Source organism: Salmo trutta, chromosome 32 (assembly GCF_901001165.1).
Source record: "Salmo trutta chromosome 32, fSalTru1.1, whole genome shotgun sequence".
NCBI lineage: Eukaryota > Metazoa > Chordata > Actinopteri > Salmoniformes > Salmonidae > Salmo > Salmo trutta.
Genome location: NC_042988.1, coordinates 42,569,799 through 42,596,891, shown reverse-complemented (window position 1 = coordinate 42,596,891; position 27,093 = coordinate 42,569,799). Strand labels below are relative to the sequence as shown.

Here is a 27,093-nt window from a genome sequence, read left to right as displayed (position 1 = left end):
CACACACACACACACACACACACACACACACACACACACACACACACACACACACACACACACACACACACGAGCTCGTGCGTATAAGAGGGTGGGGGTGAGACATAATCAGCCACAGTAGGACTGTTTCTCACAGCTGTTTTATGATATGAAGTCTACCAATCCATTCTTAAAGATGATCATTTATAAAAGCCTCATTAACTTAGTTCAACAGTCATTCCCCATCAGAATCTAAAATAAAATCTTTTTTTTGTAATTGTTATGTTAACAATATTGTAAACAAACTATGTATAGCCTCAAAACATTGGTTAAAAATATAATTTGCTATCAGTTAGCATTTTTTCTGTGTTTTTGTTCATGTGTTTAAGTCTTTGTCTGTGTGTCTGTGTCTCATAGTTTTCTTAGTTCTTACCTGAGCGATTGGTCTCAGTCTTCACTCTCCTCGTTGCTCTGTTCAAGGTTTGTTCAATAACCTGTTGGTTGACGTAGTCATCCATCCTGTATGATTACCTTTCTGACTAACTCCTAATGGTAATATCTACTGTAGGAATACCTTTCTGTCTCCTAATGGTAATATCTACTGTATAATTACCTTTCTAACTGACTCCTAATGGTAATATCTACTGTAGGAGTACCTTTCTGTCTCCTAATGGTAATATCTACTGTATAATTACCTTTCTAACTGACTCCTAATGGTAATATCTACTGTAGGAGTACCTTTCTGTCTCCTAATGGTAATATCTACTGTAGGAGTACCTTTCTGTCTCCTAATGGTAATATCTACTGTAGGAGTACCTTTCTGTCTCCTAATGGTAATATCTACTGTAGGAGTACCTTTCTAACTGTCTCCTGATGTTAATATCTACTGTAGGAGTACCTTTCTGTCTCCTAATGGTAATATCTACTGTAGGAGTACCTTTCTGTCTCCTAATGGTAATATCTACTGTAGGAGTACCTTTCTAACTGTCTCCTAATGGTAATATCTACTGTAGGAGTACCTTTCTAACTGTCTCCTAATGGTAATATCTACTGTAGGAGTACCTTTCTAACTGTCTCCTAATGGTAATATCTACTGTAGGAGTACCTTTCTAACTGACTCCTAATGGTAATATCTACTGTAGGAGTACCTTTCTGTCTCCTAATGGTAATATCTACTGTAGGAGTACCTTTCTGTCTCCTAATGGTAATATCTACTGTAGGAGTACCTTTCTAACTGTCTCCTAATGGTAATATCTACTGTAGGAGTACCTTTCTAACTGACTCCTAATGGTAATATCTACTGTAGGAGTACCTTTCTGTCTCCTAATGGTAATATCTACTGTAGGAGTACCTTTCTGTCTCCTAATGGTAATATCTACTGTAGGAGTACCTTTCTAACTGTCTCCTAATGGTAATATCTACTGTAGGAGTACCTTTCTAACTGTCTCCTAATGGTAATATCTACTGTAGGAGTACCTTTCTAACTGTCTCCTGATGTTAATATCTACTGTAGGAGTACCTTTCTAACTGACTCTTAATGGTAATATCTACTAATATCTAACTTCACTGACAAGTTGTTGAGTAGTTGCTCTGATATGTGTTTCCACCAGGTACCTCTCTGTTGTCCACTACAGTTGATAGAATGTTTTAAGTATCCAATCACCTTCAAGCAGGAAGTTGGTAGACCTGGCAGGATAATCTAAACACAGCGATATAACATGATAGCTGCATGACAACAAGTCGTGACGAGTGCAGCCTTTCAGCCTATCCCTTTATAAGGCCTGTTTGGGGTATCATTCATAAGGAAGTCACGTTATGGCTTGTACTCCGTCACCGGCCATCGATGGCCATATAGGGGCATTTCTTTCTATCTATGTAGTCTGTCTGTGACATCAGTGTGAAGAGTTATTCAGAGGTGGTGGGGAAAATCTATGTCTGCATCTTTATCAGAGGTTTAAAAGGGGAACTTTACGTGTGTGTGTGTGTGTGTGTGTGTGTGTGTGTGTGTGTGTGTGTGTGTGTGTGTGTGTGTGTGTGTGTGTGTGTGTGTGTGTGTGTGTGTGTGTGTGTGCAGCATGCATATGTCCTCTCAGTTCTGTTCTGCCTTTTCTGTGTCCAACTACAGGTGACACTATTTTAAGTATCTAATCACATTCAATCAGGAAGCTGGTCGACCTTGTTAAAGGACATTGTTCCTTTATTTATTAATCTGTGACTTTGTTATTCTTATTATTGAAGTGGTTAATAATTGGTCCCACCTTTTTCTTTTTTTACCAAGCGTAAGCCTATGGCAAATCACATGACATGTTTCTAATATAATAATGAAGAATCATTTTACAGAGTCCAGTATGTCTACATACTCTCCTCTAAATCTAAACACAACAGTTATGTGTCTTATTTTTTATCTCTTCTGATATTCTCTTAATTTTCTTCTTCCTCCTCTATGTCTCTCTCTGACACTAAGGCTCCTTTCTCCTCTTCTCCCATCTCCTCTCTTCCCATCTCCTCTCTTCCCATCTCCTGTCTCCTCTCTTCCCATCTCCTCTCTTCCCATCTCCTGTCTCCTCTCTTCCCATCTCCTCTCTTCCCATCTCCTCTCCAACTGTCTCCTATCTCCTCTTCTCCCGTCTCCTCTTCTCCCATCTCCTGTCTCCTCTCCTCCTGTCTCCTGTCTCCTCTCCTCCTGTCTCCTGTCTCCTCTCCTCCTGTCTCCTGTCTCCTCTCCTCCTGTCTCCTCTCCTCCTGTCTCCTCTCCTCCTGTCTCCTCTCCTCCTGTCTCCTCTCTTCCCATCTCCTCTCCTCCCGTCTCCTCTCCTCCTGTCTCCTCTCCTCTCCTCCTGTCTCCTCTCATTTCCTCCTGTCTCCTCTCCTCCTGTCTCTTCTACTCCCATCTCCCCCCTATTAGAGGAAAAAGTCCACGGTCCTTCCCATTGGCCAATATTATCCAATGCGTTTTGAGAAGGAAGCGAAGAGACCAAGAGGATGCAAGGAGGAATCAAGGAAGGATGAATTGAGAAAAGCCCATGGGCATGTCTGTAATACCACTATTTTACCTCTATGGTGAGTTCATCTCTCACTTTAACCACTAGGTGGCTTCATCGCCCATTGAGAGAGAGAAAGACAGCGAGAGAGCGAGAGAGAGAGCGAGAGAGAGAGCGAGAGAGAGAGTGAGAGAGAGAGAGAGAGAGAGAGCGAGAGAGAGAGCGAGAGAGAGAGCGAGAGAGAGCGAGAGAGAGAGCGAGAGTGAGCGAGAGAGAATGACAGTGGAGACTTTGTATTAAGAATGTTGTTTTCTGTCACAACAGACATTCATCAATGGGTTTAACTCAGTCCCAGAAGCTAGGTACCTACAAATTATGCTGTGTGACAGACAGAAAGCCTGAGAGTCTATTTATGCACCAGTGCGTCAATTTAAGTAACATAATAAAAAAAAACATATCAAAATCCATCAGTGAAACTTAAAGATATCAGTTTTTACATTGACTGCGTCTCATCCACCACATCTGCCTATGTCAGCCTTCCACATCTGTGGTGGAAGGTGGCAGAGCTAAAGCATTGTTTGTTAGACCATGAGACATCTCGAAAATCGGTCTTCCCATGAAAACGTCTGTAGTGTCCAAACGGTGTGACCTACAAACTATTATGACCCCAGTATGTAAAGGTGTATTCAAGGCTTGTATTCTCCAATGTGTTTTGAGAAGGAGGTGAGGACAGAGAAAGTATTTATACTTACAGCCTGAATTGAAAATGTATTGAATTTATTTTTCTCTCACCCACACAGTGCCCCACGGTGACAAAGTGAAATCATTTTTAGAAATGTAATTTCCATAAGTATTCACACCCCTGAGTTAATACTTTGTAGAAGGAACTTACAACTGTGAGTCTTTCCACACCTGGATTGTCCACCATTTGTACATTATTCTTTTCAAAGTTCTTTAAGCTCTGTCAAATTGGTTGTTGACCATTGCTGGACAACCATTTTCAGGTTGTCGAGCAATGGTCATAGATGTTCAAGTAGATTTAAGTCAAAACCGTAACTCTGCAACTCGGGAACATTCACTGTCTTCTTGGTAATCAACTCCAGTGTAGATTTGGCCTTGTGTTTTAGATGATTGTCTGCTGATAGGTGAATTCATCTCCCAGTGTCTAATAGAACGCAGACTGAACCAGGTTTTTCTCTTGGATTTTTCCTTTGCTTAGCTCTATTCCATTTCTTTTTTATCCTGAAAAACTCCACAATCCTTAAGGATTACAAGCATACCCATAACATGATGCAGCCACCACTATGCTTGAAAATATGGAGAGCGGTACCCGGTAATGTGTTGTGTTGAATTTGCCCCAAACATATTTTGAATTCAGGACAAAACGTAGAATTGCTTTGCCACAGTTTTTGCAGTATTACTTTAGTGCCTTGTTGAAAACAGGATGCATGTTTTGGAATATTTGTATTATGTACAGGCTTCCTTCTTTTCACTCTGTGGAGTAACTACAATGTTGTTGATCCATCCTCAGTTTTCTCCTATCACAGCCATTACACTCTGTAACTGCTTTAATGTCACCATTGGCCTCATGGAGTTAGGAAGGACGCCTGTATCTTTGTAGTGACTGTGTGTATTGATACAGCATCCAAAGTGTAATAACTTAACCATGCTCAAAGGGATATTCAATGTCTTCTTTCACCCTTTTTTTATCTTCCAGTAGGTGCCCTTTTATGCGAGGCATTGGAAAACCTCCCTGGTCTTTGTGATTGCATCTGTGTTCACTGCTCGACTGAGGGACCTTACAGATAATTGTATGTGTGGTGTACAGAGATGAGACAGTCATTAAAGAAGCCCCCCAGTTCATGCACCAGACCCATTGAATCTCTTCCTAGTGGAGAGGTTACACAGGCAGCCTGCGTAACTAAGTTAACTCCACAGTGACAATACATAGCCAGCGGACCACAGTGACAATACATAGCCAGCGGACCACAGTGACAATACATAGCCAGCGGTTGTTCTTTCCTTTAAATGTCTTGCACCCCCCTGCAATCGTCCAGCCATGTTTGTGTCACCGTCATAGGTTTGTCCTGGAAGTTGGGACAGAGGAAGGCCCAGACGCATCATCACATCACATGCCATCTGGGCTGTATTTTGCCCTGTCGTTGATGACACTTCGTAGAGTCCCAGGAATTCTTCCTTTGGTTGTAGATCTGCAACTACAAAGAGTCAAACATATTGACTCCTGATATATCCTGGGTGGATTCAAACATATTCACTCCTGATCAACTCCTGATATATCCTGGGTGGATTCAAACATATTGACTCCTGATCAACTCCTGATGTATCCTGGGTGGATTCAAACATATTGACTCCTGATCAACTCCTGATATATCCTGGGTGGATTCAAACATATTGACTCCTGATCAACTCCTGATATATCCTGGGTGGATTCAAACATATTGACTCCTGATCAACTCCTGATGTATCCTGGGTGGATTCAAACATATTGACTCCTGATCAACTCCTGATATATCCTGGGTGGATTCAAACATATTGACTCCTGATCAACTCCTGATATATCCTGGGTTCCATCAATGACAAGTGTGAACTGGACCACTGGCATTGATGTTGTTTCCGACACAATTTCTTTGACGATTGTATCGCCCACCAACTTCAAAATGTTGTTTTATATTTGGGGCCTGGTGAAATCAAAGTGACCTTTCAGCCAGGTGGTCAGCTCTGCATCGCCCTCTGCCTTGTACTTTAGAAGCTGGCTGAAATTCCCACTCTCCTTATTAACGCCTCCAAAAGCCTGACCTTGCCGCGCCAAGTACTTCACACCCCCAACAATATTCATAAGATTTCTCCTCGCTTGTTGCTTCTGTCTTTCAAGCTCACATGAAAGTTGCACATTAACAGGCTTTGGCTCCTGAATCTGAGTCATCACAGCTAATTTGTGACACTAGTGCCTTCTCTGAATCTGCTTGTGACTTTTGTGTGGCAAAGTATTTAGAAACAGAGGACCTCCTTTAAGGAGGGGTTGTAATGTAGACCAGTATAATCTTTATACCATTACTCCTGAAAGTAGAGTGTCCTATTTGACAGGGTTGTAGTGGAGACCAGTATAATCTTTATACCATTACTCCTGAAAGTAGTGTCCTATTTGACAGGGTTGTAGTGGAGCCAGTATAATCTTTATACCATTACTCCTGAAAGTAGAGTGTCCTATTTGACAGGGTTGTAGTGGAGCCAGTATAATCTTTTTACCATTACTCCTGAAAGTAGAGTGTCCTATTTGACAGGGTTGTAGTGGAGACCAGTATAATATTTATACCATTACTCCTGAAAGTAGAGTGTCCTATTTGACAGGGCTGTAATGGAGACCAGTATAATCTTTATACCATTACTCCTGAAAGTAGGGTGTAATATTTGACAGGGTTGGATTAGGTATGACATTCACATTTGGCTGATTTGGACGAAGTCCAAGCTCCTCCCCACCTTCATCTTTACCTGCCTGTCTGCTCTCTCTCTCTCTCTCTCTCTCTCTCTCTCTCTCTCTGTCTCTCATTGTCTCAAACTCTCCCTGCTTTGTTGTATTATCTGAAACACACATGAGGAGCCATACTTAGAGGAATATCTCCGTTTAAATTAACATTAGGATTAGACTGTTGTGAAGTCATTATTCAGTCTTAACCATCAATATTTGCTCCTTTTCTCACTCACCTCCATGTCACCTGCTCTCCCTGTCCTGTCACCATCCTCATGCTCTCTCTCTCCCTGCCCTGTCGGCATCCTCATGCTCTCTCTCTCCCTCTGTCACCATCCTCATGCTCTCTCTCTCTCTCCCTGTCCTGTCACCATCCTCATGCTCTCTCTCTCCCTGCCCTGTCGGCATCCTCATGCTCTCTCTCTCTCTCTCTTCCTGCCCTGTCGGCATCCTCATGCTCTCTCTTTCTCTGCCCTGTCACCATCCTCATGCTCTCTCTCTACCCTGCCCTGTCGGCATCCTCATGCTCTCTCTCTGCCCTGCCCTGTCGGCATCCTCATGCTCTCTCTCTGCCCTGCCCTGTCACCAACCTCATGCTCTCTCTCTCTCCTTGCCCTGTCGGCATCCTCATGCTCTCTCTCTCTGCCCTGTCACCATCCTCATGCTCTCTCTCTCTCTGTCCTGTCACCATCCTCATGCTCTCTCTCCCTGCCCTGTCGGCATCCTCATGCTCTCTCTCTACCCTGCACTGTCGGCATCCTCATGCTCTCTCTCTGCCCTGCCCTGTCACCATCCTCATGCTCTCTCTCTCTCTCTGCCCTGTCGGCATCCTCATGCTCTCTCTCTCTGCCCTGTCACCATCCTCATGCTCTCTCTCCCTGCCCTGTCACCATCCTCATGCTCTCTCTCTCCCTGTCCTGTCACCATCCTCATGCTCTCTCTCTCTCTGCCCTGCCGGCATCCTCATGCTCTCTCTCTCTCCTTGCCCTGTCGGCATCCTCATGCTCTCTCTCTACCCTGTCCTGTCACCATCCTCATGCTCTCTCTCCCTCTCTTTCTTTACTCTGAACGCACCAGAGTGAAAATGAAATAAATATTATCAGTAAACAAGTGGTGTTTCTTGCCCTGACGTTCAGGAATGGATTACTAACCATTTCTAATCTGAACGGCAATGATTATTATATCAAGAAACATTGACTCATCTCTTGTACTACTGTAGACTTCTATCATCTGACTGGTGATTATTATAGAAACATTGACTCATCTCTTGTACTACTGTAGACTTCTATCATCTGACTGGTGATTATTATAGAAACATTGACTCATCACTTGTACTACTGTAGACTTCTACCATCTGACTGGTGATTATTATAGAAACATTGACTCATCTCTTGTACTACTGTAGACTTCTACCATCTGACTGGTGATTATTATAGAAACATTGACTCATCTCTTGTACTACTGTAGACTTCTACCATCTGACTGGTGATTATTATAGAAACATTGACTCATCTCTTGTACTACTGTAGACTTCTGTCATCTGATTGGTTCTCATTTTCTCTCAACTGACTTTTCTTATTTTCTGAGGCTCAAAAATCTGATGAAGGTCACTGCCACCCTTCCTCTTCCTCATGATGACATCACTGTGAATGAAAGCTGACTAATAAAACTGTTTTCACTTTAATCAAACAAACACTAATAATGCAATTTATCATAAGGAAGTACAGCTATACAGTACACTATACAGTACATCTATACAGTCTACTATACAGTACAGCTATACAGTACACTATACAGTACACTATACAGTACATCTATACAGTCTACTATACAGTACAGCTATACAGTATACTATACAGTACAGTTATACAGTACATCTATACAGTACATCTATACAGTCTACTATACAGTACAGCTATACAGCATACTATACAGTAAATCTATACAGTACAGCTATACAGTATACTATACAGTAAATCTATACAGTATACTATACAGTACAGTTATACAGTATACTATATAGTACAGTTATACAGTATACTATATAGTACAGTTATACAGTACAGCTATACGGTATACTATACAGTACATCTATACAGTATACTATACAGTACAGTTATACAGTATACTATAGAGTACAGTTATACGGTACAGCTATACAGTATCCTATACAGTACAGCTATACAGTACACTATACAGTATACTATACAGTACAGTTATACATAACAGCTATACAGTATACTATACAGTACATCTACACAGTACAGCTATACAGTATACTATAGGAATATGTAATAAATTAAAGCTACTACTGTCTACATAAATTACAGATGCAGCACAACATAAATGATTGACACTTTACTCAGACTTCACCTGGGCTTTCTGACCAATATCACATAATAAAGACATTAACGTTAGTTGAATACGTCCGTGAGCACCATTGTTGGTCGCTGGGTGAATGTGTGGATAATTAACGTTCCAGGTAACTTAGCTATGATAGCTAACGTTAGTGGTCGCTAGGTGAATGTGTGGATAATTAACTTTCCAGGTAACTTAGCTATGATAGCTAACATTAGTGGTCGCTAGGTGAATGTGTGGATAATTAACTTTCCAGGTAACTTAGCTATGATAGCTAACGTTAGTGGTCGCTGGGTGAATGTGTGGATAATTAACGTTCCAGGTAACTTAGCTATGATAGCTAACATTAGTGGTCGCTAGGTGAATGTGTGGATAATTAACTTTCCAGGTAACTTAGCTATGATAGCTAACGTTAGTGGTCGCTAGGTGAATGTGTGGATAATTAACTTTCCAGGTAACTTAGCTATGATAGCTAACATTAGTGGTCGCTAGGTGAATGTGTGGATAATTAACTTTCCAGGTAACTTAGCTATGATAGCTAACGTTAGTGGTCGCTGGGTGAATGTGTGGATAATTAACTTTCCAGGTAACTTAGCTATGATAGCTAACGTTAGTGGTCGCTAGGTGAATGTGTGGATAATTAACTTTCCAGGTAACTTAGCTATGATAGCTAACGTTAGTGGTCGCTGGGTGAATGTGTGGATAATTAACTTTCCAGGTAACTTAGCTATGATAGCTAACTTTAGTGGTCGCTGGGTGAATGTGTGGATAATTAATGTTCCAGGTAACTTAGCTATGATAGCTAACTTTAGTGATGGTTGATTGATTAGCACTTGCAAATCGGTCCATTTTCACCAAAAACTTTTGTTTCCACTCCATGCAATTACTGACACTTTTTAGCAAAATATTATTTATTTCCACAATTACAGTTCCAGCGCAAAATGACGTATTGACGTTGACGTTAAAACATCACAATCGGCAGTGATATAGCCTACGTAACATTCATATTACATTCTAGTTTTCCACTTTTTAATACATTTGAAAGTAATGAAATAGCACAGCAAATCTTTTATTTATTTATATTATTTATATCAATATATTGGGGGGATATTTTGAGCATATTTGCATATTGGATGTGTCCCCCCAATATATGTTATAATTCCGGCCCTGGCATACACTCTTTGTGTAGAAAGTGGATTTTATGGCATTTAAAGCCACAGTGATACATTGTACAGCACATGTGTCTCAGAAGTCCAAGAAGCTGGACATTATATCTGCAGCAGAGAAGAAGAACAACAAGACAGGCTTTATTATTTAGAGTAATATACAAGTGGCCAACCAAGATCACCTGTTCATAGCTGTTTCAACATGAATCCAGCAAGGAGATTCACCTGGTGGAGACCTATGTATTCCCTGGAAGTCTAGAGAATGAAGGGCAATGGGTAAAGACTGAAACTGGATCCATCATAATGATTCTACATTTTATAGTATGCCATGGCCTTTACTGGCCAAAGGTTAAACTGCTGTTATGTTTATGATATACTATGGTGTTATGTCACTAGACTTTGACCAGATATTATTGCATCCAAAGATCAACTGTATCTAGAACACAGATACAGAGCCACTTGTCATCAGGAAGCTGCTCTCTCAGCACAACGGAAAATATCTCAATGACTTGACATGTTCTGGTTGTGAACTCAGGCTACAAGGTAAGAATCTACCCAGGGGTTATTGTAAAGTGTGTAGGGACATTAAATGTATGGTGTTATTTTAGTATAGTGAATGACAGTAAAACACTCAGATCTAACAGTCCATTTCACCTGGGACAGCTACGTGACAGTTCAATCATACAAAATGGCGCTAACTGGGCGTAAGCAAGTCAAATTCAAAAACATATTGTTTATATATTGTATTATACGATTCGTATATTGTGGTTATTTTACAATTTGTAAAAATGTTAATGTATCATAGTTCTAAATCATCTTTCAGAATATCAGAACATTTGTTGTTTTCTAAATTACAATGAGCTCCTGCTTCCTGTGTAATTTGGTATGAAACCACTGAACATACTTTTCTTAACATTGCTATTATGAACTGAATTCAGTAACAGCATAATAATATCATACCTGTTGAACAAAGCAACACACTAGAATGAGAGAAATTATTAAAAGAGAAAGTGAGACATTATTATTATTATTATTAGTTCCACTACATGGAGAAAAGGTGAAAAATATCAGTCACAACTACATGTTCATGTGATGCATTAAATCACCTGACTGTTTGGATGTATCAGTTAGTAAATGTTTTATTGTAACAAAAAAAATCATAAAATAGAACAATTGACCTTCAGTAATTAGTTGTCACTGTGTTAACCACAACCAACATGTTGGATCTCTGTTTAGACATCAGTGCTCTAAAATGAGTCTCTCTGGGGAGAGAGAAGAGGGGGGCCCTGACTCTAAAATGAGTCTCTCTGGGGAACATGGCACCAAAGCTAAGAGGTGAGATGACAATGTTGTTTAAGAACTTATAAAGAGTTTATTTCTAAAACGTTATAATCACAGTTTTTTCACATTTGTTATTTTTCATCAGAAATTATTGCTAATGGGTACCTTCATGTATCTGTAAAATATTGTTGTTCTAAGATTTTAATTCATAGGTTTCTGTGTATGAATTTGTGTTTTGCAAAACGCTATATAGCTGGAATGAAATGTTTGTATCCTGTATATTGGACTGTGATATGTGGTTGTCTCACCAGCACACACACACACACACACACACACATCTATATAATTTTTGCCTCTTAATTATTGCCTAATAGTCATCATAACCTTGTTGTTGTGTCTAATTCTGATCGTTGTTACATGATGAATTCTAGCATGACACAATCATTTAGCCTACTCTTAGTTATTGCCTAATATGTTGGCAGGCATAACTTTATTGTTTTTATTAATTCTGATTGTTGTTACAAGCTGAATTCTAACAATATATCCGTTCTATCAACACACTTCACTCCTGTTTAAACATATTTTCTGGTCATGGTTAACCATATTCGTTTTCAGAAAAAGGTATACGACCTAAACAAAATGCATGCCCCTGTCCTCTTTTTCAGGATGTGGCCAATTTAAACAGCCAGATGACATTTTTTTATTAAGAAATAACACTTTCTTTGACAACTTTTTATTTCTAAATGGCTGCTGGGTAATTTGATATGCATCGACATCTTTGTTCGTCGGCATCGAATTGAGCGAATGCTGCGCAGCTTCACTGAGTTGCAAACCAAATAGATAGGTCTAGCTCAGGTATTCCCGAACTGGGGTACGCGTACCACCAGAGGTACATGCAATGCGCCAAATGGTACGCCAAATGAAATGCGATTCACATTTTTAAACATGTCCATTTTCAAACAGTCCATTTATATTTTCCAAAGGGGCTATACATTTGGGTGAGGTTTTCTTCTCGCCTGAGTAGCCTCGCCTAAAATAAAATTAAACCATCTAGTGTTCAGAGAAATAACAACACAATGTCAAATACAGGTAGCCTAGTCAAATAATTAACATCCAATAACGTTAACCGTTACTCTCTCGTGGGAATTCCACTAATGGTCCGTATGTAGCCAAACGTAGCTGCTGCTCATGTTGGTATCTGTACTGATGGCGCAAAAGCCATGACACGGAGACATAGTGGAGTGGTAACACGCGTGCAAGCAGTTGCTCCCAACGCCACTTGGGTGCACTGCAGCATCCACGAGAGGCTCTTGCTGCCAAGGGAATGCCTGACAGCATGAAAGACGTTTTGGACACTAGAGTGAAAAATGTTAACTTTGTTTTAAAGCAAGGCCCCTGAACTCTCGTGTATTTTCTGCACTATGCAATGATATTGGCAGCGACCATGTAACGCTTTTACAACATACAAAAGTACGCTGGTTACCAAGGGGCAAAGTATTGACATGTTTTTTTTTAAATTGAGAGACTAGCTTAAAGTTTTCTTTACTGACCATAATTTTCACTTGTCTGACCGCTTGCATGATGATGAGTTTCTCACGACTGGCCTATCCGGGTGATGTTTTTTCTCTCCTGAATAATCTGAATCTAGGGTACAGGGACTCTCCCCAACTATATTCAATGTGCGGGACAAAATTTAAGCTATGATTAAGAAGTTGGAGCTCTTCTCTGTCTGCATTACCAAGGACAACACACAGGTCTTTCCATCACTGTATGATGTTTTGTGTGCAAATGAACTCAAGCTCACGGACAATGTCAAATGTGATATAGCGAAGCACCTGAGTGAGTTGGGTGCGCAATTACGCAGGTACTTTCCAGAAACTGATGACACAGACAACTGGATTAGTTATCCCTTTCACGCCCTGCCTCCAGTCCACTTACCAAAATCTGAACAAGAGAGCCTCATCGAAATTGCAACAAGCGGTTCTGTGAAAAGGTTATTTAATCAGAAGCCACTGCCAGATTTCTGGATTGGGCTGCGCTCAGAGTATCCTGCCTTGGAAAATCGTGCTGTTAAAACACTGATGCCCTTTGCAACCATGTACCTATGTGAGAATGGATTATCTGCCCTCACTAGCATGACAACTAAATACAGGCACAGACTGTGAGTGGAAAATGATTTAAGACTCAGACTCTCTCCAATACAACCCAACATTGCAGAGTTATGTTCATCCTTTCAAGCACACCCTTCTCATTAAACCTGTGTTATTTACAATTTTCGATGAACAAATAAGGTTTTATATGTAAGATGGCTAATTAAAGAGCAAAATTATTGATTATTATTATATTATTATTTGTGCCCTGGTCCTCTTTGTCACTTCCCACGAGCTGGGATGTGACAAAAACTCACACTCATTCTTATGTTTAATAAATGTATCGTAGAGTGTGTGTGTGGCAGGCTTACAACGATGGCAAAAAACAACATTTGAGAGTAAGCTAACCCTGGTGCGAGAGGGGGTACGCAGCTGGAGGTTGAACGTTTGAAGCAGTATGGGACTAAATAAAGTTTGGGAACCGCTGGTCTAGCTTATTGATTTGTGGATCGGACACAATTGCTACCTCAGATTATGAGCCAAGCAACTGTCGCAAATGAATTATATAGTACCAGCAGAAGGCCACCGGGAAGAGCAAGAGAGCTATAAACCTATACTGTTTTGTGCCTTAAAACCCTAAACATAACAATCAATCAAATGTAATTATAAAGCCCTTTTTACATCAGCAGATGTCACAAAGTGCGATACAGAAACTCTAACCCTACGTATTACCTATTTTAGCCTTAACCCCTAACCCGAACACTAAATATGAACTATTTTGGCCTTAAGCCTAGGTATTACCTACTTTAACCCTAACCCCTAACCCTAGTTCTAGGGTAGGTCATTTTAGGGTACAGTAGCCTAGAACACTTTTAGAAACTGTTTTAGTAATAATATTATGTTAGTAAATACAATTATAGCACTAAATAGCATTTTGATTATTTTGTTAATCAAAATGTATATCTAAACATTTAGCTTTTTTTAATTTGTTATTTTATTATATTTATTATTGCAAGACAGAACACTTGATAAAGAATACACATTAGTTTTATTTTTCAAATGTGTTTTGAACTGGCTGACCTGGTAACATCGATGTAAAAGTCCAGCAATTGGTGTGGGAGAGGTGGGGCAGGTTTGAGACTGATCTAAGGAATTAACAAGAAAAATACACATTATTTCTTTATTATTTATGCCTCGCCAATGTCTGTATTAATAACTTTTAATTGCTAAATATTTCCAATAGGTGGAAGCATAAGACCACGAAGCATCAGTTATAGGCTACAAGCAGCAACATGATTGACATAAAATAGCATGCAACCACAGACTATATGTCCCATGATTTTCTAAAATGGTCACTCATTACTTTAGTTAGCTATATATCTCGTATTAGGGCTGTGTTGCTTTTGGGAGAGCAACAAAAATTGTGACTAAAGCTAATTCATGAAGATTTCTGAAAAGTGATATGTAACGTTTTGGAATGAAACTCTTCTTGTGTTTCCCCATCTGAGATCAGAGTAGATGAGAGATGTAATGTTTGTCTCTTATGTTGAAGCCCAATCAAGCAGGAGAGACCAGCCTCCCCTGTACCCAGCTGTGTGTCCATGAAGAGTGACTGGTCTATGATTCAACCTATAACCTTTAGAGAGGGAGACTTTTCTACTGAACAAAGGTAAGAAGAACTCATGGGTCAGTGAGTTAAACAACACTGTCTCTAGTCATTTCTCCTCTCCCATTTTCCCATTTTTTTGTTTTGTTTTCATAATCCATAGGCTAATCCTTTTGTCCATTTTCATAGTCCTAAACAATATTAAAGAAACACAACATTCCCTCCCTGTGTGTGTGTGTGTGTGTGTGTGTGTGTGTGTGTGTGTGTGTGTGTGTGTGTGTGTGTGTGTGTGTGTGTGTGTGTGTGTGTGTGTGTGTGTGTGTACTCCCTGGATGAGGAGATGTAATCTCATGTTTTGTCCACAGAAACCAACAGGAGAGATCAGAGTCAGAGATTCTCAGTGGTCAGTCTTCCCAGAGTCATCAAACAGACCTGGCCTCCATATTCAGTGTATGTGGTCCTGTTATGTACATTTGTTTTGTTAACCTCAAGTAAAGTTGATCTGTCAATTATTCATTAATGTGTTAATGAGAAAGCATTTTGTCTCTTGCTGAATTCATGTACTTGATTTATTTCAGTTGCTTGAAGAGAAAATTATGACATTTGTGAAGAACGAGCTGAAGATGTTCAAGAGGATTCTTAGTCCAGAACTCCCAGAAGGCTTTGAGAGTCAGAAGCAGGATAAGGAAGTGGTGGATGCTGAAGATGAGAAGCAGGAGAGCAATGCCAGAGAGGGTGCTCTGAAGATCACACTGCACGTCCTGAGGAAAATGAACCAGAAGGAGCTTGCTGACACACTGGAGAAATGTAAAAGCGGTCTGCCTCATTTTGAACGCTGTTTAATAACATTTAAAAGCTGTAGCTAAAGTACAGCTAAAGTAGCTGTGTAACTCACTGATAGCTGCCTTAACACAACACCTAGTGACCTCATCAAGTAGCAGCAGGGATGTGTTGCGGTGATTAATTTAGAGAGAGAGACAACATTAATAATACCATCAATAATACCAATAATAATATAATCAGTTACACCAGTCTGTAATGCATTATGAAAACATTTACACATTTATACAGTCAGTTAAGAGAATAAATGTTTATAATTTAAAATGTTATAACAGTCCTACAATACTGTATGCATTAAAACAGATGTAATATTAATATCCTCTGTGTTATTTCTAGATTCAGATGAGCTTGCTGTGATTTGCCAACGTGAACTCAAATCTAATCTAAAGAAGAAGTTTCAATGTGTATTTGAGGGGATCGCTAAACAAGGAAACCCAACACTTCTCAATAAGATCTACACAGAGCTCTACATCACAGAGGGTGGAACAGGAGAGGTCAATAATGAACATGAACTGAGACAGATTGAGACAACAACCAGGAAACAAGCAAGACCAGAGACTGCAATCAAATGTAACGACATCTTCAAACCCTTAACAGGACAAGACAAACTTATCAGAACTGTGCTGACAAAGGGAGTCGCTGGCATTGGAAAAACAGTCTCTGTGCAGAAGTTCATTCTGGACTGGGCTGAAGGAAAAGCAAATCAGGATGTCCAATTTGTATTTTCATTCCCTTTCCGGGAGCTGAATTTGATGAAAGGAGACAAACACACATTTATTGAACTTCTTAATCACTTCTCAAGTGAAACCAAACAATCAAGGATCTCCAACTACAACAAGTACAAAGTTCTGTTCATCTTTGATGGTCTGGATGAGTGCCGACTGCCCCTAGACTTCCAGAAGAACAAGATCTGTTGGGACGTCACAGAGTCAACCTCAGTGGATGTTCTGCTGACAAATCTCATCAAGGGAAATCTGCTTCCCTCTGCTCTCCTCTGGATAACTACCCGACCTGCAGCAGCCAATAAGATCCCTTCAGGGTATGTTCACCAGGTGACAGAGGTACGAGGGTTCAATGACCCACAGAAGGAGGAGTACTTCAGGAAGAGATTCAGTGATGAGGACCTGGCCAGCAGAATCATCTCACACATAAAGACATCAAGGAGCCTCCACATCATGTGCCACATTCCAGTCTTCTGTTGGATTTCTGCAACAGTCCTTGAACACATGCTGAAACAAAAGAGAGAAGAGATGCCCAAGACTCTTACTGAGATGTACACACACCTTGTGGTGTTTCATACCAAACAGAAGAATGAAAAGTATCTTGGGAAAAAAGAGACAGGTCCAAACTGGAATAAAGAGAGCATTCTGTCACTGGGAAAACTGGCTTTTCAACAGCTTGTGAAAGGCAATCAGATTTTCTATGAAGGAGACCTGAAAGAGGCTGGCATTGATGTCAATGAAGCCTCAGTGTACTCAGGATTGTGCACACAGCTCTTTAAAGAGGAATGTGGGCTGTACCAGGACAATGTGTACTGCTTCGTCCATCTGAGCATTCAGGAGTTTCTGGCTGCTGTATATGTGTTCCTCTCATTCATCAACAATGAGAATCTAATGGCCAAACCGCAAACAAAAGATGAGCCTGAAGTTACTTTCTACAAGAGTGCCGTGGATAAAGCCTTACAAAGTGAGACAGGAAACCTGGACCTGTTCCTTCGCTTCCTACTGGGCCTCTCACTGGAGTCCAATCAGAAGCACTTACAAGGTCTACTGACAAAGACAAGAAGCAGCTCACAGAGCCATGAAGAAACAGTCAAGTACATCAAGGAGAAGATCAGGGAGAATCCCTCTCCAGAGAGGTGCATCAATCTGTTCCACTGTCTGAATGAACTGAATGACCATTCTCTAGTGGAGGAGATCCAAAGCTACCTGAGATCAGGAAGTCTCTCAAAACCCAACCTGTCACCTGCACAGTGGTCAGCTCTGGTCTTTGTGTTGCTGACTTCAGAAAAGGAGCTGGATGTGTTTGACCTGAAGACATACTCCAGATCAGAGAAAGGTCTTCTGAGGCTGATGCCAGTGGTCAAAGCCTCCAGAGCTGTTCTGTGAGTACATCAAATGACATATAAGAACTAATCATCAGGAAGAAATATTATGTTTAGAGAAAAAATATGTATTATAATATGTATATAATATTATATTGAATAACATATTGAATAAATGCATTGATTTTCACATTAGTACAACAATACGACCATACAATTCTAGGAGATGGAAGATGAATCCATATGATGTTTGAGTGAATAAACCTAATGCATCTGCCATTGTCCTTCTACACTACTCGTTAAATGAACAGTGTGTTTTTGAAGTCATGATGATTTCTTTGTCAGGCTGTCAGGCTGTGGAGTCACAGAGGAAGGCTGTTCTTCTCTGGTCTCAGCTCTGTGGTCAAACTCCTCACACCTGAGAGAACTGGACCTGAGTAACAATGACCTGAAGGATTCAGGAGTGAAGCTGCTCTCTGCTGGACTGGGGAATCCCCACTGTAAACTGGAGACTCTGAGGTCAGTATTCCTGTAGTTGGTCAACAAGTGATAACTGTTCACCAGATCCACATGTGTTTACCAGACACACATAGTCCACGCCATATGTGTTTGGACAGTGAAGCTTACAGTTTTACATTTGGTGCTATGCTCCAGCATTTTGGATTTGAGATATCATGTTTCATATGAAGGTATTCATACATATATTTTACTGTTTAGATATGAAAGCACTTTATGTATCTAGTTCTCCCATTTGAAGAAGTCTTAATTATTTGGACAAATTCACTTATATTGTATTAAAGTAGTCATAAGTTTAGTATTTGGTCCCATATTCCATGCCTGCAGTGATTTCATCAAGCTTGTGATTCTACTATCTTGTTGAATTCATATGCAGGTTGTTTTGGTTGTTTTTTTAGCCATGATTGAATTGTGAATGATGATGAATGAGCAAGTTACAGAGGCACAAAGATCATACCCCCTCTGTTATTGGTAATGGTGAGATGTTAGAATGTTTTGTTGTAGCCTCTGTTATTGGTAATGGTGAGAGGTTAGCATGTTTTGTTGTAGCCTCTGTTATTGGTAATGGTGAGAGGTTAGCATGTTTTGTTGTAGCCTCTGTTATTGGTAATGGTGAGAGGTTAGCATGTTTTGTTGTAGCCTCTGTAACTTTCTCACTCATCATTTTTCATGATTCATTCATGATTTGTATTAATCATGGCATCATCAGGATTCATTTAGTAGTGTTTAGAAACATGTTATCTACTCAGACAGAAAAATACTCCAGTCATCATCCACAATTCAGTTACTATTGGGCAAAACATAACCCAAAACACAACCAAAACAAACTGCAAATCATACCAATGAGTTCACAACCAAATGCTAAACTTTTGACTACTTTAATACACTATAAGTGAATTGGTCAGAATACTTATGACTTCTTCAAATAGGGGGACTAGATACATAAAGTGCTTTTATTTTTCTAAATTGTGAAACAGATATGTATGAAAATATCCTCAAATAAAAGGTGACATTATATACTGTCACCTCATATGAAACATTTGATCTCAAATCGAAAATGCAAAGAGCCACATTTAAAATGTTAGCTTCACTGTCAAAATATATATGGTGTGGACTGTATACTCAATACAATCTAAATCTGAGTCTTTTGACTGATGCTGCTTTTTAAACTGGTCTGGTCAGTCTACTCAAATATTTGTACTATACATTTTTCTCTCAACAAACAAAACTTTGATCATTTGTCATTTCTAGTAATGATACATTATTTTATGAATAGATAAGGCAGGTTTCAGGACACTGATATATCTGAAAAGGTAGAAAAAAATATACTGGCACTATTTTCACCACCAAAGAATAGCAGTGTGATTTTAATATGATTTGACTCTCTGCAGGCTGTCAGGCTGTCTAGTCACAGAGGAAGGCTGTGCTTCTCTGGCCTCAGCTCTGAAGTCAAACCCCTCACATTTGAGAGAGCTGGACCTGAGCTACAATCACCCAGGAGACTCAGGAGTCAGACTGCTCTCTGCTGGACTGGAGGATCCACACTGCAGACTGGAGAAACTCAAGTATGTAGAGGGTTTATGTCAATGTTCATATCAGACATGTTTGACTTATCAGGCTAGTTATGACAAACATTCTTAAACACCACTTGGACAAAGTTGTATGCTGACTCTGTGTGTGTGTGTGTGTGTGTGTGTGTGTGTGTGTGTGTGTGTGTGTGTGTGTGTGTGTGTGTGTGTGTGTGTGTGTGTGTGTGTGTGTGTGTGTGTGTGTGTGTGTGTGTGTGTGTGTGTGTTCAGGTGTATCACTCATTGACTGTCTGTTCTTCTGCTTACCGCTACAGTGTGGAAAATGGTGGAGAGAACACAATGAAACCTGGGCTTAGAAAATGTGAGTGTTGACTGCTGTGAAGAATATGACTAAGAATAAGTCTTAATTCAAGTAAGGGAAGACCCCCCTGAAATGGACAATTATGAATGGGAACATATTGGCACCGTACGAAACATATACACGATGTCCAATACCACTCAAATGGACGGCATTTATTTCAAAGCTTATGGCAAATCTCATATGGAAAATGCCAAGTGTCACACAGCAAAAATCCAAAAGATGGCAAGTGCGCTCCACAGTAAATTGTCATATTGCAAATGCACATCAAGTCAAGACCCAAGGGTCAAATTTTTGAAAATGTGAAAAAAACACAAAAATGTATCACCCTCTAAAAAAGTGCTTTCCAGAACATTTTTCGAAATTCTTTCGATTTTTTATCAATTATATATGTATAAGAACTGTATGAACATACCTTTGTCATATTTTATTCTCATATTTTTTTTACTTGTCCATAAGGCACATGTTTTGCCCATTTGCAATATGATTTCATAGGAAGTCAAACGTCGAAGTCAAAAGTCAGTGAACCATTCCCAAATGCCATAAGAAATGTCCAAATGCAATATGAAAGTATTGAAAGTGCCAAATCAGGATGTTATGTCCATTTGCCATGTACGATCATAGGAAGTCGGTTTCCAAACCCAAAAGTCAGTGAACCATGTCCAAATGGCATTTATACTGCCCGAATGACATATAGCACTATGTTGAGCCATGAATCAACCTAGATGGTCTATGTGTCATGTATGATGAGGGAGAAGTGGGACTCTGTTGTTTTTAACATTTTGAAAAACGTCCAAAATGACCAGGGGCGCCTCCTATTGGATGGGCATGGGTGGGGGGTGCTCCCTACCCAACCGTAGACCCCTTGCTCCCCCTAAAGGCATTAAAAAAACATTTAAAAAATGTGCTCCTGGTAACCCATTCCAATCACCAGGTGCACGGCTGTCCATTTGCAATATGTTTCAATTTGACATGCTCAAAAATACTGCAGAAATGCAAAATTGACTGGCCCGATGAACTCGGGATGGCCGGGCAGTGCTAGTGGGTCCTCTCCATCGCTCGTTGTGTTGATTTCATCATGTCCATTTGGTGACGTTTTTTCACTGTTGAATCTTATTGCAAATGGACACAAGTCAGCCAGCAAGTCACCATCCATCAGTCAATTAGATATCATTCTGACACCAAACTGATACATACTGACACCACACCAACTTTTTCCAATTCGTTTAGAAGCCAACTATCACATATTTCAGAGCAGGCCCATAATTCACAGCACCTTCAGTTTTATCCATAAAAAAACATAAAACACGTAGTTACGTTCTAGCTGCAGGTCCAGTTCTGACATTGTGTGTAGGCCTAGCTGAGGCGACACCGAATCCCAAGTTTCGGCTTCATAGGTCATTTGAAGCCCGAGCAGCGACCTTAATTAACCTCTTATGGCTAGGGGGCAGTATTTTCACGGCTGGATAAAAAACATACCCGATTTAATCTGATTATTAGTCCTGCCCAGAAACTAGAATATGCATATAATTATTAGCTTTGGAGAGAAAACACTCCACAGTTTCTGAAACTGTTTGAATGGTGTCTGTGAGTATAACAGAACTCCTATGGCAGGCAAAAACCTGAGATGCTTCTGTTCAGGAAGTACCCTGTCAGACCTTTTATTTTCTTTCTTTGACATCTCTTCCAAAAACTAAGGATCTCTGCTGTTACGTGACACTTCCCACGTCTCCAATGGAGTCTCAGAGCCCGCGAAAAACAGGAATGACGTAATTCAAAGCCCTGGCTGAAACAAAGGAGAGCAAAAGCTAAGTGGTCACTCAGTGGACTAAGCCTTACGCTCGCGACCCGCCCCGCCCCCGGCTTTCGGTTTTTCCCTCAGTATACAGACAGGCAGATTCCCGGTCGGAATATTATCGCTTTTCTACGAGATAAATTGCATAAAAATTGGTTTTAAACAGCGGTTGACATGCTTCGAAGTACGGTAATGGAATATTTAGACATTTTTTGTCACATTCTGCGCCATGCTCGTGGCCGAGATTTAGCGTTGGGATAGTGTTTAGAACGCACGAACAAAACGTCTTGATGGAACATAACGATGGATTATTTGGGACCAAACCTACATTTGTTATTGAAGTAGAAGTCCTGGGACTGCATTCTGACGAAGAACAAGCAAGGTAAGAACATTTTTCTTATAGGAAATGTGATTTTGGTGAAGGCTAAACTGGTTGGGTGTCTAAATAGCTAGCCCGTGATGGCCGGGCTATGTACTTAGATTATTGCAAAATGTGCTTCATCCGAAAAGCTATTTTAAAATCGGACATATCGAGTGCATAGAGGAGTTCTGTATCTATAATTCTTAAAATAATTGTTATGCTTTTTGTGAACGTTTATCGTGAGTAATTTAGTAAAATCACCGGAAGTGTTCGGTGGGAATGCTAGTTCTGAACGTCACATGCTAATGTAAAAAGCTGTTTTTTGATATAAATATGAACTTGATTGAACAGACATGCATGTATTGTATAACATAATGTCCTAGGTGTGTCATCTGATGAAGATCATAAAAGGTTAGTGCTGCATTTAGCTGTGGTTTGGGTTTATGTGACATGATATGCTAGCTTGAAAAATGGGTGTCTGATTATTTCTGGCTGGGTACTCTGCTGACATAATCTAATGTTTTGCTTTCGCTGTAAAGCCTTTTTGAAATCGGACAGTGTGGTTAGATAAAGGAGAGTCTTGTCTTTAAATAGCTGTAAAATAGTCATATGTTTGAAAAATTGAAGTTTTCGGATTTTAGAGGAGTTTGTATTTCGCGCCCCGCCCATCATTGGATATTGGAGCAGACGTTCCGCTAGCGTGTAGATGTAAGAAGTTAATTGGTGCTGAAAATCCACATTTTCCGGGCGTTGCTACGGGGTCCTTGAATGAGACGTTAGGGTCCATCTCTATGGGCCGAGGCAGTTTCAATGCACCTAATCTTGCGACTCTGGGACTTTTTTAAATGTCGTCATTTTCGTGATGTTATTGCAAATGTACGAGTCTGTTTCTCGGTCTGAGAACCTCCTAGTAACTCACCACGCACTATCGACTTGAGCTCTAGAACAGGTTTCTAAAGTTTCAGAGCTCTAGGTCTGACGGTTCTTTGATCGTTCAAATGAAGTTAACTATTGAAGTTAACTATTGCAGGCAGTGTATGTCTCTAAGCCCCACACTGTGTTACTATGGCCTAGCTGTGTATGTGTGTTAGTTTGTTTTGTTTGTTTTGCAAATCTGATGGGATAAATGACTGATTTAGAGGTTCATGAGGGTTGCCTAATCACACATATGAAGTTTTGGAAAGATGTGACTTTTTTAACCCTTCGAAACAGCCCCTATGCCCCCAATTTAAGGCACTTCCGCTTGGCACAGGAAGCTAAAAGTAAACACAGAATCCTGAGTTGAATGCAGTGATTTTCACAAACTGCAGGTTTGGTACATCAAAACACCTTTAGGGTGAATTTAACCACTTCCGGTTGCTCCAGGAAGCTTAGAATCAACACAGGTAGACCTCAAAGTGGCCTGATGAATTGTCATCGAAGACAGGTTCATAAGGCATTCATAACCCACATAGGCTTCAAGTTGAATTTAGGGGAGTAGGCAATGTATTCCTATGGGGAGAGAAGTCATTGTAAACTGTTTGATGTAAACACCTTCTTTTCACTGTTAAGGGTTAATGCCACAATTCGACCTCAAGAACATTCCTGAGGTTGAATTGTGCTTCTAACCCTAACGGTTCTCTCGCTGTTATGGGCCTACTTTTTTTGACGGTCACTGCGCTCATACCGAGTGTGCTATGGTCAAGCAGGGCATCTCGTTGAACTCGGCACAGCCTAGAGATTATGGTAATGCCACTGCAGTCTCTGTGTGTCTTTAAGCCCCGCACTGTGTCACGCCATCCTTGCTGTGTTTGTGTGTGTGTGTGTGTGTGTGTGTGTGTGTGTGTGTGTGTGTGTGTGTGTGTGTGTGTGTGTGTGTGTGTGTGTGTGTGTGTGTGTAATTAATGGGAAAAAATGTGTTTTATATTACCATACAGTATAACATATGATCATTCAACAAGTCTCAAGTTACCTTAACTTCTCCTTTTGATATCTAGAAACATCTACATTAAATGAATTAGTGAAAAGTGAGTTAACATTCTAATGTGAATGATGATGATTTCTAATATTGTGTCTGGTTTCATCCATCAGATGTCTGTGATCTCACACTGGACCCAAACACAGTAGACAGACGCCTCTCTCTGTCTGAGGAGAACAGGAAGGTGACATGTAGGAGAGAGGAGCAGCCGTATCCTGATCACCCAGAGAGATTTGTGGGATGTAGACAGGTGCTGTGTAGAGAGGGTCTGACTGGGCGTTGTTACTGGGAGGCAGAGTGGAGTGGGAGGGAGGCTGTTATAGGAGTGACATATAAAGGAATCAACAGGAGAGGAGAGGTTAATGACTGTTTTCTTGGATGTAATGACAAGTCCTGGAGTCTGACCTGCTCTGACAACAGTTACTATGCCTGTCACGATAATAATTCCACTACCATAGACGTCCGCTCCTCCAGCTCCCACAGAGTAGGAGTGTATCTGGACTGGTCAGCCGGCACTCTGTCCTTCTATAGAGCCTCCTCTGACACACTGACCCACCTGATCACATTCACCTCCACATTCACTGAGCCCCTCTATCCAGGGTTCTGGGTTTATAATGACTCCTCAGTGTCCTTGTAAATAATAACCTGACACACACACACACACACTGGACACACACGCACGCACACACACACACACACACACACACACACACACACACACACACACACACACACACACACACACACACACACACACTGGACACACACACACACACACACACACACACACACTGGACACACACACACACACACATATACACACTGGACACACACACACACACTGACACACACACACACACTCACACTGGACACCCACATACACATACACTGGACACACACACAGTGGACACGCACACACACACACACACACACACACACACACACACACACACACTGGATACGCATACACACACTGGACACATACACATACTGGACACACACACACACACACACTGGACACACACACACACACACACACACACACACACACTGGACACACACACACACACACATATACACACACTGGACACACACACACACACTGACACACACACACACTGGACACCCACATACACATACACTGGACACACACACAGTGGACACGCACACACACACACACACACACACACACACACACACACACACACACACACACACACACACACACACACACACACACACACACACACACTGGATACACATACACACACTGGACACATACACATACTGGACACACACACACACACACACTGGACACACACACACACACACACACTGGACACACACACACACACACACACACACACACACACACACTGGATACACATACACACAATGGACACATACAATGGATTCACACACTGGACACACACTGGACAAACACGCTGGACACAAATACACACTGGACACACCCCCATACCAGACACACACACACTAGATACACACACACACACACACACTGGACACACACACACACACACACACACACACACTGGACACACAAACACACACACACTGGACACACAAACACAAACACACACACACACTGGATACACATACACACACACACACACACTTGACACACACACTTGACACACACACTGGACACACACACTGGAAACAAACACACACTGGACACACACACACACACACATACACACACACACACTGGATACACATACACACAATGGACACATACAATGGATTCACACACTGGACACACACTGGACAAACACGCTGGACACAAATACACACTGGACACACACACACACCAGACACACACACACTAGATACACACACACACACACACACTGACACACACACACACACACACTCACACTGGACACCCACATACACATACACTGGACACACACACACAGTGGACACGCACACACACACACACACACACACACACACACACACACACACACACACACACACACACACACACACTGGATACACATACACACACTGGACACATACACATACCGGACACACACACACACACACACTGGGGACACACACACACACACACACACACACACACACACACACACACACTGGACACACAAACACATTGGACACACATATGCACACTATCACACTAACACACTGGACACACACAGAAACTGGACACAAACACATACACACACTGGACACACACACTGGTCACACAAACACTGGACACACCCACACACACACTGGACAAACACACAGACACACACAGGGTGGACACACTGGACACACACACACTGGACACACACACACACTGTACCCACACACACTGGACACACACACACACTGGATATACACACACACACACACACACACACACACTGGACACACAAACACATTGGACACACATATGCACACTATCACACTAACACACTGGACACACACACACACACACACACACTGGATACACACACACACAAGCTGAATGCACATACACACACACGCTGGACACACACACACTGGAAACACACACACTGGATACACACACACACACACACTGGACACACTGGACACAAACACACTTGACACACACACACACTGGACAAACACACACACTGGACAAACACACACTGGACACACACACACTGGATACACATACACACAATGGACACATACAATGGATTCACACACTGGACACACACTGGACAAACATGCTGGACACAAATACAC

The 27,093-nt window shown here is 41.0% G+C and overlaps 1 protein-coding gene and 1 long non-coding RNA gene across 2 annotated transcripts in view; one reads left to right on the top strand and one right to left on the bottom strand.

The window, feature by feature from the left end:
• LOC115171939 (NLR family CARD domain-containing protein 3-like) overlaps positions 1-27,093 on the bottom strand; it is a 1,137,260-nt gene that overhangs the window by 806,630 nt on the left and 303,537 nt on the right. The gene's annotated exons all lie outside the window — the stretch shown is intronic.
• Positions 11,285-15,347, top strand: LOC115171965 (uncharacterized). The gene is made up of 3 exons (XR_003871319.1): positions 11,285-11,306; positions 14,895-15,011; positions 15,314-15,347. It is a non-coding gene; the product is annotated as an uncharacterized LOC115171965 (long non-coding RNA).